General features: G+C 42.0%; 1 protein-coding gene and 1 long non-coding RNA gene across 5 annotated transcripts in view; one reads left to right on the forward strand and one right to left on the reverse strand.

Moving 5' to 3' along the window:
* zfhx4 (zinc finger homeobox 4) overlaps positions 1-12,356 on the reverse strand; it is a 101,393-nt gene that overhangs the window by 79,637 nt on the left and 9,400 nt on the right. The window contains exon 1 of one of the 3 annotated variants that reach the window (XM_077508513.1): positions 2,843-2,988. The exons of 1 other annotated variant lie outside the window; for it this stretch is intronic. The gene's annotated coding sequence lies outside the window, so the exon portion shown is untranslated. Of the gene's footprint in view, positions 1-103; positions 510-2,842; positions 2,989-12,356 lie in introns of those variants that run through there. One more of the 3 variants, XM_077508512.1, reaches the window with a different exon arrangement.
* Positions 7,261-12,356, forward strand: part of LOC144009048 (uncharacterized) — a 41,512-nt gene continuing 36,416 nt past the window's right edge. For both annotated transcript variants that reach the window (XR_013280820.1, XR_013280819.1), the window contains exon 1: positions 7,261-7,516. This is a non-coding gene — a long non-coding RNA (uncharacterized LOC144009048). The remainder of the gene's footprint in view (positions 7,517-12,356) is intronic.

The following is a 12,356-nucleotide window of genomic DNA, read 5'->3' on the forward strand; positions in this document are numbered from 1 at the left end:
GATGTCAGTGAACCAGCAGCCAGATAGATAATCGATCGGCGAGCCGTCGATGGAGCGCACACACGAGCCGACTGCTCAATAAAAGTTAAAGGAGAGAACTTACTTTCTTCCCCCTCCAAAGCGGCCACTTTGGCGGCTCCTCTTCGCTCTCGCTCGTCCAAAACACTCACATCCAGCTCACGGAGACAATTAGGAAAAACAGGTGAAATGGAAATAATCCTCCCACTTTGCGATGGGGAAAAGGGAGAGGGGGTAAAAAAAAAAATAAAAAAAAAAAAAAAAAAAAATCACAAGCGGTCTTCCAGTGCCTTATTTTGGTTCCGGTGGCGGTGAGACGACGTGTCGGCTGCTAACGCGAGTCTCTCCTTGGAACGAAGCTCGACAAACGACGCGGATTGGAAAGGAAAGGAAAATCCGAGATGTCTTTATTCTGATAATTATTATCGTTTTAGCCCTGTTTTTTTTTTTTTTTTTTTGAAAAATGGCTGATTAAGTTGAGTGCGCATGTCTTTGTGTGTCCATTTCCCGATATGCACTCTGGGAATGGGTCGAGAGACGGAGAGAGAGAGAGAGAGAGAGAGAGAGAGAGAGAGAGTGAGGGAGGGTGCAGAGGAAGAGGAGGAGGCGGAGAGAGGGAACAAAAATAAGTGTAATTAGTGAGTTGATCAAGAGTCGCCACAATGCAAATGAGACGACCACAGAGAGATAAACGAGTGAGATATAGATCGGAAAGAAAAACAAAAATAATAAACATGGCTCATGTTATTCCAAAAGTATGACACACATGCGCATGCAGAACAATAGAAATAATAAGCAAATGCGTATTTTTATACTGATATAACATGTTTTGCAACGAAAATGAGTCATATACGTACTGTAACTTAACAAGATACAAAAAAAATAAGAGATTTAATATCATACCTGTGAATAAATATGTGCTTTTTATATGTGAATGAAAAAAAATCACGTATGTTAGTGTCCGAAATGTCTGCGTGTGATCTACTGTACGTGCATGTTGTTGCCCCTTCAGAAGCATCAAGGGGGCCATGTGGGTTCACAAGAGCCAAAAAAAAAAATAAAAAATACTGTACAAGTTCTACAACCGCCCCCCCCCCCCCCCCCTCCCCCGCCCTCTTCTAAGATGCACCACAAAGTGCCCCTATTGAGCGTTTCAATGCAAACTGTTTATTGTGTGTTTCCTCAATGTCGGCTTATAGGCGACACTTTCTCTATAGAGGAGAAAATCAAGAGATCTGGTTCGCCTTGGTGGGGAGGGGGGGAAAAATCGAAGCTGGGGGGTGAAGTGAACCGGGGCTTGGGATGTGATGATAAGGCTGCTACTGGCAAGTCAACTATACTTGCTCCACTTTGCAGCCATGCACGGACCGGAGCGGATCCTTAAGAAGCCGCACGACCCCAAGCTTGGTTATTGTGGCTTGAGAGAGATGGGGGGGGGTTGTGGGGTGGGGGGGGGCTGGTGAGGTGGTGCCGAGGCTGTCACTCTCTCACCGGATCCGAATCCGAATCCGAGGCTACTGCTGCAGCTGCCTCCCTGTCCTCCAGGGGGGTTCGCAGCCTGCAAAAGCCCGGCCACGCTGCGTCCATAGTCGGCCCGGAGAGGGCGACGGAGGCGCTCGTGTGGCGGATGTCCAAATTGCGCAATTTGGAGATTTGGACCTCTTCGTCGTTGCGTAAATTAAACACCCAAACGGAGGATTTCGCTAGTCATAAAACCTCGAATTCTCCGTTAGGTAAACGCCGCTTTTTCCCTCATGACTTTGTCGTTTTTTTTCCTCATTTAAAAAGGAGGCAAATGTCTAACTCGAGGACGCGATATTGAACACCGATTATCTTGCAGTCAAATCCACCTCGAGCTGCTCCTGCTCTTCTCTCTCTCAATGCCTGCAGACGAGGCTCATTCTCCGGAGGACCGCTTGAAAAATGGAGCGCGTATTTCCATAAGTCCAATATCAGCAGTACCCTCCATTCATAATTCATAAATGATCTGCAAACGCCGCTCTGATTAAATGTGAGTACGCCTTTTGTTTAGAATAAAATCGATCTCATTTGGATTTATTCGTAAAACTATTAAATAGTCGTCACATTTCCATCATAAAGCACTGATGGTTTTATTTGCTAATTTATGTATTAATACGTGCTTTAAACGTGTTTAAAAATGTGATAAAATATAAATAAAAAAAAACATGCTTTTTTATTCACCACGCTTGCATTAATAATAAATAGAAAATGTCATGTATATCTGTTGACATAAACACACCCGGTGGAGTGTGTTTTAAAAGATGCACTTTGTTTGCCCCATAAGACGGCTGAGCCACAACACAAAACACGCCAAAAAGTCCAATAGGTGTGACCCGCGACCTGCCACATTCAGTGACCCAAAGTCTCGTCCACAAGGACCCACACACGTGCACAAAACAGCAAGAAAAACAAGAGAAAATAGATCAATAATAACGTGGATTAAATGAAAAAACAAAAGGGAACAAATGTTCAAAATCGATGCATATGTACAAATTATTTCAATTAAATCATTCGTCAAAAGTGGCAAAGTTTCACCCCAATAAACTGCAAAGGAAATCAACTCTTTTCTTAATTCAACAATTGTGTTTTTAAAAGTCTCTCACAATCAGCAACATTTAAGCCATAAAAGGGAAGACAATCAAAATAAAAATAAAACAACAACGAAAACAAATATCAGCTTTCACATCAATTGTGTGTGCCCCCATGACGCAACTTTCGCCCTCAAGCCATCAGACAGTTCGACATGAAATATGCAAGCAAAACAAAAAGAAAAAACCACTTGAAATGTATGCCTTTTGCTTACCTCGTTTAAAATCACCCATGAACAATGATCAGAAACCCCACAAAGCCAGTGGAAAAAGTGCAGCTTCTCGATCCCTTTGGTAGAAATCATTCCGTTTTTGCAGCCTTTCTCCTGCTCGATAATCGCATATGGAAAGTGTTGTTCAAAATGCGCACATTTGCCACATTGTCATTGAGAGCAGAGGAGCAGTGATGCGCTGCTCCAACACGGGAAATGAGTTGCGGATTGGACGCAGCCCGCCTCGGAGCCGACTTATCCCACTTTAATTTAATATTCCGCAATCACACACACTAGTGATGGCATATAATTCAAGGAGAAATTCACAGGGAAGGAAATGCTTTGTGTGTTTTTACACCACTTTATTTGATTAACAGGGAGCACATATTGTATTTTTTTTTCATGTTAACCTAAATCACCCTCGAGCTAGTTTAATACTCTGTACACATATTTTATTATTTACTACATATATTTTTAAATATATAAAAAAACCAATCTAGACGCGTTTGCGCATCTTCGTCACACTGGAATCAGCCCGAACACAAAATCGAGCCCCATAAACGCTTGTTTGTAAAACACTGAACCCAAAATCAATGTATTGGGACATTTCGATCGATTATATAAACGAAAATCCATACGCAACATGAGACCGGTATCAGCCCACTCTTCCGCTCCAATTTGAGAGAGAGAGATAGAGAGAGGAGGGGGGGGGGGGGGGGGGGGGGTGGCGTGTGGTGTCTGCACTGAAAACAAAGAGTACCAGTGCAGACCTTTGCCTGCTCTTTTAGATCACATCTTAGCCAGCAAGACCCCAACTATTTATTTGTGATTTCACTCCTGGCACAAACTGTCTTTGCATGTTTTTTTAATTGGGTAAATTAACATGAAATTAAACCATATTTGAGTAATCTTTTGGGAGCAACTTCTTCTTTTTTTGTGTTTTTTTTTTTTTTGTAGGAAGGACTTGGAAGTACTTCCAGATGCCTGCTGATATTGCGCCACACTGATGACAACAATTAAGACAGGAAAATGCCCCAATCAAAGGGGGGGCACACTGAATTACGTTGCATTTTAGGGGTCAAGGGGAATCACCCCCCAGAACTCCACCTGTCCCCCCCCTCCCTTCCACAGCCGCCTACCCCCACTCCCTGATGCCTTTTGTTTTCATAGCAAATGTAACATTTCAGCATCATGTCATGATGCAACAATCGTGCACTTGGGGGTACAATCAGGTATGCAAATGGGAAAATGGAGTGAAATATGACACAAAATGCATTCATATGCAACATGATATGGAGATCTGTGTTGGGTCGGGGAGGGGCTGGTTGTAAAATGAGGTGCCAGTCGTGTAAAATTTACATGGGACCACAGCTGTTTAGGCTCTGGAGAAAGGAGGGGGGGGGGGGGGGGGGGGGGGGCAGTTCCACTCTGTTTATTTTATAAGAGCAAATCAATGGCCTCAACCTGGTAGGAAGGCTGCCATGTTGACGGCGTGAAGGAACATGTGTCGTGGCGGCGTTAAAGGAAGTAAGGAAAAAGGCGTTAGGGTCACTCAGCAGAGGTCGCCCCCCCCCCCCCTCTCCTGATTTTTATTTTTTTTTTGGCAACTCCTCTCACGAGACTATGAACAGAGGCAGGAAGATCCAAAGCAGCACCAGCGATTCCTTTTCAGCTTCACCTCCTCCCACTTGGCCCTTTGCTCCTGCCATCTTTTTCATTGTTGATCCCTTTTTAATAGACACGCGTCCGGTCACTGTCCTCCGTATACGGGAGGGAGGGAGGGAGGGGATACAAAAAGAAGTACCCCCAAACAGCCCTGCGTGATGCCCCGACATACACATCCACTTCCACAGCGAATCCTATTGATTATCACTCAGGCACATGCACTTATAGAGCCGTAAGTAACGTGGCAGGAGATGCGAACAATAGCACCTGTGTGATCCCTATTCAAGGGAAGGAGCTAAAAGCTGAAATATCTTGAAAAACATATTTGAATATGAATTGCAGAAATAAGACACATATTAAATAGGTTTTTTTTTTAAATAAAAAAAAGATGATACGAGGCCCACCCATTGGGAAGTAAGACCCTACATGTTGTCACACGGCTTATTAGAGTGCTTCCTTCATGACAACCCACAAGCTTGAACATGTCAATTTGGTGGTCCGAGAGGTCCTTTTCGATCTCAGCGTCTCTCTGGGGGACTGTCACCCCTGCACTTTTCCCACCTCATCATCCATTCATCCATGCACCCCCCCCAACACACTCTCCCTCTCTTTCTCTCTCTCACTCACACTTTCTCTGTCTTCCTTAACACTCAACCGGCCATCCCAATGCTTCAAAATAACCTGGTCGGTACCAAAAAGTCTATTTGATGTCAACACATTGACATCACCACATCAACTTGTTACCATGAGGTCGATACTTCACAAAACCTTTTGTCCAATAAATATAGCAAGAAAATAATGTACTCACAGATCAATATTATACTCATATTGTCACCTGCAGTATATATATATATATATATATATATATATATATATATATATATATATATATATATATATATATATATATATATATATATATATATATATATATATATAAAATAATAGAGTAACTGTTTCGAGCCTATAGTTGTCCAAATCTTCCAATTTTAGCTTCTCAACAGTGATGATTCTCCGATTTGTGTTGTCCTTCATGAAAGCAGACATATTATCGATTGTGTTTAATCAAAATAAGACACGTACAAGCATGTTTTTAGTTTGGAAAATAATTACTGAACAAGTGTGAATCAGATTCAAAAAGGCTGGTGAGCACAACATCAATCCCACTCGTAATTCTTTCGTTGTTGTTTTTTAATCACTAAAAAATACTAAATAAAAAAACAATTGGTTAATGAACAGTAACTGCGGCTAATTTATTCTAACAAATATTCTATTCTAAGTATGCTATACAAATATACATACTGTTTATACGTGTATGCCTATATATACATATATAAGTAAATATGACTTGTTTACAAAATATTCTACCGTGTCACTGAAAAAAACAGTGTGTTGACTTTACTCGATTTCATTTTGTCAAGTGGTTGCACGAAATAAGAGCATCTAGATCGGGTGTGTGCGTGTGTGCGTGCGTATGCGTGTGGGTGTGAAAACATTGTGTATGTATAAAGGAAAGACAAAGGAAATGATGACGTTAGCAGTGATGCTACAAAACACTTGTCGGCTTCATCACACCAAATCAAGTCTGCATGAGGGCTCGTCACCTGGCTTTAGAGACGCTATTATTCATTTACTTTTGGGACATCACTATAAATCCCAACAATAACTTATTATAGTGTGGAATATAGATGTAAAGGTTTTTGAATAAAACCAAATTGGTTCATGAAAGTTAACCGAATGTACGTGATCAAAACTTCAATAGCAAAGTGAAATTGCACACTTCCACTTCACTCTTTTATTTGCCAACATGATTCTGTAATACAACAGCATAAATATGTTTGATTCGATTTAGGGCGAATAACATTTCTTTGGGTAAAAGAGTAAACACAATCTTGTATGGAAAAAAAAAGAAGCAAGCAGTGGATCGTGTTGGAAGCGACTCCTCAACGCACACGCAAACATGAACCCTGTTATGTTTTCAATTTGGGTTGAAATGCAGACATTTTCCCCGGTTGCATAACCGGCTTCCCCCTTCAATTAAATGCTATTTCTCCCAAACAAAATGTCACAATCATTGCACACTGTGCAGTTCACCAGTGATTTGTTCTGAAAGCTATGTGTCTTTCTCCGAGCTGTGCATTTTTTTTTTCTTTTTCCTGTCCTGACCTCGATTCTCGCCGGGTTTACAAAAGGGAGGGAAGAAATAGAAATCTAAAAATATATTTAATTCCAAATCAGAATGAGGAATTATTTTACAGCTGTTCAATGTGACATACAAAGTAAGAAAATTGTGTGTGAAGTATTGGGGATTGCCTACAAAAAAAATACATACATTTTCACATAATTAAAGTGCTTAATTAAAAATGATTACGAGCTAAAATTATGGACAGGCGACAGCCGTGAATTCATGTTTCATGCATGTCACCCTTTCACCGTGGTTCCAAAATGGCCGCCCACCTGTCATCACCTTCACAAACAGAGAGCATCTGAAGGCCTGAACAGTACAAGTTGCCAGGTTGCCGGTTCAACGCCGCTGCTGTTTTTCGAGCCGCTTTCTGACCCTGGCGGGTCGTCTCTCTCTCTCTCTCTCTCTCTCTTCGGTCTCTCTGTCTATTTCTTCCGTGGTCCCTCTTTCTCATCAGAAGCGTTGAAATGCACCCCAGGGCCAAATAGCACTGAACAACCCCTCTGAGCCAGAGGGAGAAAAAAAAAGAAGAAAAAAAAGAAGCTGGAATCCGTTTGCCCTGATATTTCACCAGCACCAGCCAGGAGAGAGGGGGAGAGAGAGGGCGAGGCGATGGGATGGACGGGAAAACGACAAACCGGGGCTGCATTTATTTGGGGTGTGTGCGTGAGTGCCACACTGCAGGCTGTGGGACGGTCTGGAGAAGTGTGAGGTGTCGCCGTTAAGTGGGAAAGAGCATGCATAGAGAGCGTGGTGGAAGACTTTAAAAAAAAAAAAGTGGAGGTGGTTGTTGTTGGGGGGAGATGGAAGGATTGGTCATGCGCAAGGTAAGAAAGAGGCTTTGTTTGATTGTATGTGGGAGGAGGGGGTGAGGAGATGGGAGGGGACGGGAGGGAGGTGGCTGAAGCTGTTGTCTGTGGGGTTATTATTATTGCAAGCAATCTGTGTGCGTGCGTGCGTGCGTGCGCGTGTGAGGGAGAAGGCGAGATGAGGCGATATGAGATTCAGCTGCAGGGTCATTATATATATTTATTTTTTGTCCATGTCACAAGGCTAAAAGGAGGCTTGAAGTCACACACTTCCTGTCTTCCGGTCACTGCTAACCTGCCAAAAGTAATTGCGTGAGGCTGATTGACATTTCTGATTCATGACGTCACCCTAACCCAAATATGAACAAGACTGCACCAAAGTATTTGAGCTTCTTGGCTACTTTGGGGACATTCCACCCAATTTAATAGGGAGACAGTTAATGGGCCTTTTTTTTTTTTTTTTTTATGAGGCGCAGACATCAATCAAAAGGTGTCAGGCGACTGCTGAATCTGGGCTATGCTCCTCTTCACAGATGACTGATTAGCAAGCCAAAATCACCAGATCCATCTTCCGACGGTCACTTTTATTACAGTCATTTTTAAAGTGACAGCAACCTGCCTTGTCTCACAACACTGGCCAGCGCAGATATTTATATATATTCTCATCCCCGTTCTCAACCCGGTTGCCCCCCACCCAGCAGCATCCGTCTTCCTCTCCCCTTCTGTCACCCGCTGTTTGGTCACTAACTCGGCTGTTGTTTGCCATCCGCGCTCCTTCTTCTTTTTAGCTACTTTTGTCTGACTTTTCCTTCACATACGCACACACACCGACTGTGCAACTCGTGTTAGTCACTCTCCTGGGCAGGTTCGGTTTGTCAGAGTTGTGTGGAGAGGATGAGAAAGAAAAGAAGACTCTGCATTGTCTGAAGCATGCTATAAGTATTTGTATGTTGTTTATACAAAAGGGTCAATTTGTATGGTAGAGACATGTTCAGAGAAATCCTTGGTCAGATCGTTTGGATTAGCCAAAAATGCATCATTTAGACTCTTTGCTTTTGTGGCAAACTAACTTTTTTTTTTTAAGCACAGCATATTGTCATTGTGTTGCTATCTGCATGATTGTTTTTTTTTTCCAGGTGCATACTGTGCTCTACTCCAGCACAGATTGGGCCTTGTGTTTTTCCCACGCTTCTTCCTGCCGTTTTTTTTTTTCCCCATCTAAGAAACTCAGGGAGCTAATTAGCGATCGGGGTTATGGTTAGGGCTAACCTAACCATAACCCTAAGCCAGGCTTCCTGTTCTCCCTCTGTTGGTCGTTGTTATTTTTTTTCATGTTTCTCTGAAAGGTTGTGTGTTTTTACATACTTGGCTGATAAATCTGATTCTTATTAAGGAACAGTTTGGAAACAAAAACAACGCTTATCTTTATTGACCATTTTAGTGTACTTGTACCAGTGAAAAAAAATTTGCACCAGGGATTGGTGCAATAATTGACTCATTGGTCATTCTAATTCTGGTTGACTGTGTGGAATTGGTGGTTTATTATTAATTGGTTTTCAGGGTATCTGAGGCAAAATTGCATGTACTACATGATTGCAACCTGTGGAGGTGCTGTTGCTTCAGTCTTAACTAGTTTGCTGTTAAACAAAGACGTACGTCAATACAAAAATGATACAGGCTATGTAAAGTTGAGCTACAACCACCCAGACTACATACAGGAATGTCTCAGAAAATTAGAATATTGTGATAAAGTCCATTATTTTCTGTAATGCAATTAAATTGTAATTCAATGATGGCTTACAGCTTAAGAAAATGCAAATATCCTTTCTCAAAATATTACAATATTTCCTCAGACCTAGTTAAAAAAAAAAAAGAAGCCATAATCAGCAATATTAAAACAACAAAAGGCCATCAATATTTCAGTTGATTTGTAATACATTTTGGCTTATTTAATTGCATTGCAGAAAATAATGTACTTTTTCACAATATTCAAAATTTCTGAGACAGTCCTGTAAGGCATAATTGCTCCAGAATGTTTCCCATCTCATAGAAAACAATAATAAAAAAAAAAAGAGATTATGTTGCAGTGCTGTAAACAGACTTTTGCAAATGTTGCAAATGTTGTAGGCTGTCTTACATGCGAGCGATTCCCCTGTGCAAAACAGCTCGAACTGAAACGGAGAGCATTGCGTAGGTCACAGCTGCACTTTCATGGCAGTATTCTAAGAAACGGATGAGTGGGATGGACGAGTGTTAAAATATGTAATAATGTGCTTCAGGAAAAGGAGCGCAGCCGATCAGTTGACTGTCTTGTGGTAGAAATTAGTTTCACAGCTTGTCAGTCACATTTGTCCTCCTTTCCTCAGTTTACTTACAGGCTGTGTTCAAAATAAATCACAGCGTCAAATAATGATTGTGAAATTGTTCCAAATGGCAGCCGAGCTGTGTTTACCTAACTGTTTGCGTATCCACGAGGGCCCGGCGCTCGTACAGAGCTCTCCTGTGTCTTGGCAGGAGATATGCTAATCGCAACCGACATCAATCTGAAAAACATCAGGCCAAGTAACATGTGTCTAAGATTACATTTACAACCTCCTGAGCACAAACACACGCATGCATACGCTGAAAGAAAAAGTGGGTCAGGTGAGGCAGGCAAACATTTCAGAGACACACTGCCATTTACAATGCCCTAAAAAACAACAACAACAACAACAACAACAAAAAGCTGATTGAACAGTTTGTCACAAAGATGAAGGCCTCCATTTGAAAGAGCTTTGGAGTTTTGATAAACACAGAAAGCATTAGTCGATGCTTTGTTGTATTAATGCTGAACACAACACAGCTGAGACGTCTTCCTTTTGTTCACCATTTTCTTCCTTTCCTTTTTATTATTTTTTTTTCTCGGAAAAATGAGTCATAGTTTTTAAAGCCTGCGATATGCATTAGACTTAGATGACAACCTGTGGCATATTTAACAGGGACGCACCTGAACATCAGAGGAACTAAACTAAATATGTCTTGCTCAAACCAATTTGGTTATGGTCGTAAGATGTATGCGCGTGTGTGCGTGTGTGTGTGTGTGTGTGAGTTGAGGGGGCAGATAGACGCGCACACAGGAAATCATGGTAATGGCGCTAGCAGCTGTGCCTGGCTAAGTGAACACATACGACTGGAGATATATCCGATATATCCCGAAAAGCTCGGGATCAAGTGTGCCAATGCGTGTGGGTGTGACTGCAATGCAAAGTTGAAAACGACCCTTTAACGTGCAACCGTGGATTCATTTGTCTTAAATAACAAAGCATTTGAAATGACAACACTTCAAGAAGAAGACACGACGAAGGATTTTGTTTTCAAACTCTCCTTCGGCATTCAACCTGTTACTGCCAGAACATCACACACACGTTGCGGTCTGCGTGTGCGTGCGCGATATCGACAATCGCATCCCTTCATGTGCGAAGAGGAGGTGATGTATCTGAAGAGTGGAGATTTGCACTGGAAACAATCGTAGAATGCGAGTTGCGTTTGTGCGTGCGTGTTTGTGTACTGAAAGCAATTCCTCAGAATAACCAGCGACTTGGGCTAAGCTGGAGATCAATAACAAGTGTTTGTGCGTCGATGTGCAAGTGTTGCCTCGATGGTTATTTGGAAGTGTTGCGCACTGTACGCTTCCTGGAAGACTTTCTATATTTGGCAGCTTTTATGAAAGCAATCCATCTGAATCACAGGCCACATATATATTTCCATCTGCACCAAATCTCTAAAGTGAAACAAACAATTGTGTCAATGTCATTATACAATTACACGTGAGTTTGAGCCGATTAGATGTTAGGATGTACGGTTTACTCAATAGCACAACATTTTCCACCAATCCGTGTACACGCAAATACACACACGTGTAGAAATCAGTTGCTATGGTTTCCGGATGCTTTTTGCGTGTCGCTGTAACTTGAAGGGCAGAGTGACCCAGGCAGGCAGGCAGGCAGGCAGAATCCTCTTCTTCTGCTGACACGTCCATTACGCCCTGACAGCAGGCACTGACAAACCCGCGAGCACCTTGAAGACAAACTATATGTCACACACCCTCACGAGTGCACGAATCTTGCATCATCAACAGTAATAACTAAAATCACTGCACTGGAGTTGAATTTCAAAAGTATATACTGTAATCTATCGATCTATCGATCTACTCACCCGTCTAGCTACAAAAGGTCTCCTTTAGCTAACAGTCGATCAAATCGGGCCAATGAGTGAATGGCGTCTAGCGACACAAAGTCTCCTTTAGATCCGTTTTAGTTGCGAGTCAACATTTATTAACAGTTTCAGAAGGAATAAGATCACAAGAAAAAATAAGCAAAAATACCAAAACCCAGTCTTGCCTGCCCCTGTGCAGATTTCGACGCTACCTTGCACTAGACCTGCACTGCACGAAAATGGAGCCCAAAGTCTGCAGAACTGAACACTGGGAGCTGATGACAATTTCTCCCAGGTATTCGCCTTCCTGCTCAACTCCTTCCTGTGCTGCTGTGCTGCCGAGGGGAAACAGTAAATAACGCAGGAGAAGCCAACTAACAAAAAAACAAACAAAAACAGAACTCAGAGTGTGTGATGACAAAAAAAAAACAAAAAAAAAACAATAAAAGTAAGTCGAACTGCTGTAGAACTAATTGGCAACAAGGCTGCAAACTAATGTTGGGGCTGCACTTTTCCCATGAGACTTTTTGTCTGCTGACTGATTATTCAAGTAAAGAAGCTTGCAAAGACGCGTTTGTGCTCTCATAAAGAAAGGAAAGATCATGTTTCATTGTTTGGATCTGGGTTTTGGTTTGGGTTTTTCTTAGTCATGTTTTCCTTGTCT

The sequence above is a fragment of the Festucalex cinctus genome, chromosome 20 (assembly GCF_051991245.1).
Source record: "Festucalex cinctus isolate MCC-2025b chromosome 20, RoL_Fcin_1.0, whole genome shotgun sequence".
Taxonomy (NCBI): domain Eukaryota; kingdom Metazoa; phylum Chordata; class Actinopteri; order Syngnathiformes; family Syngnathidae; genus Festucalex; species Festucalex cinctus.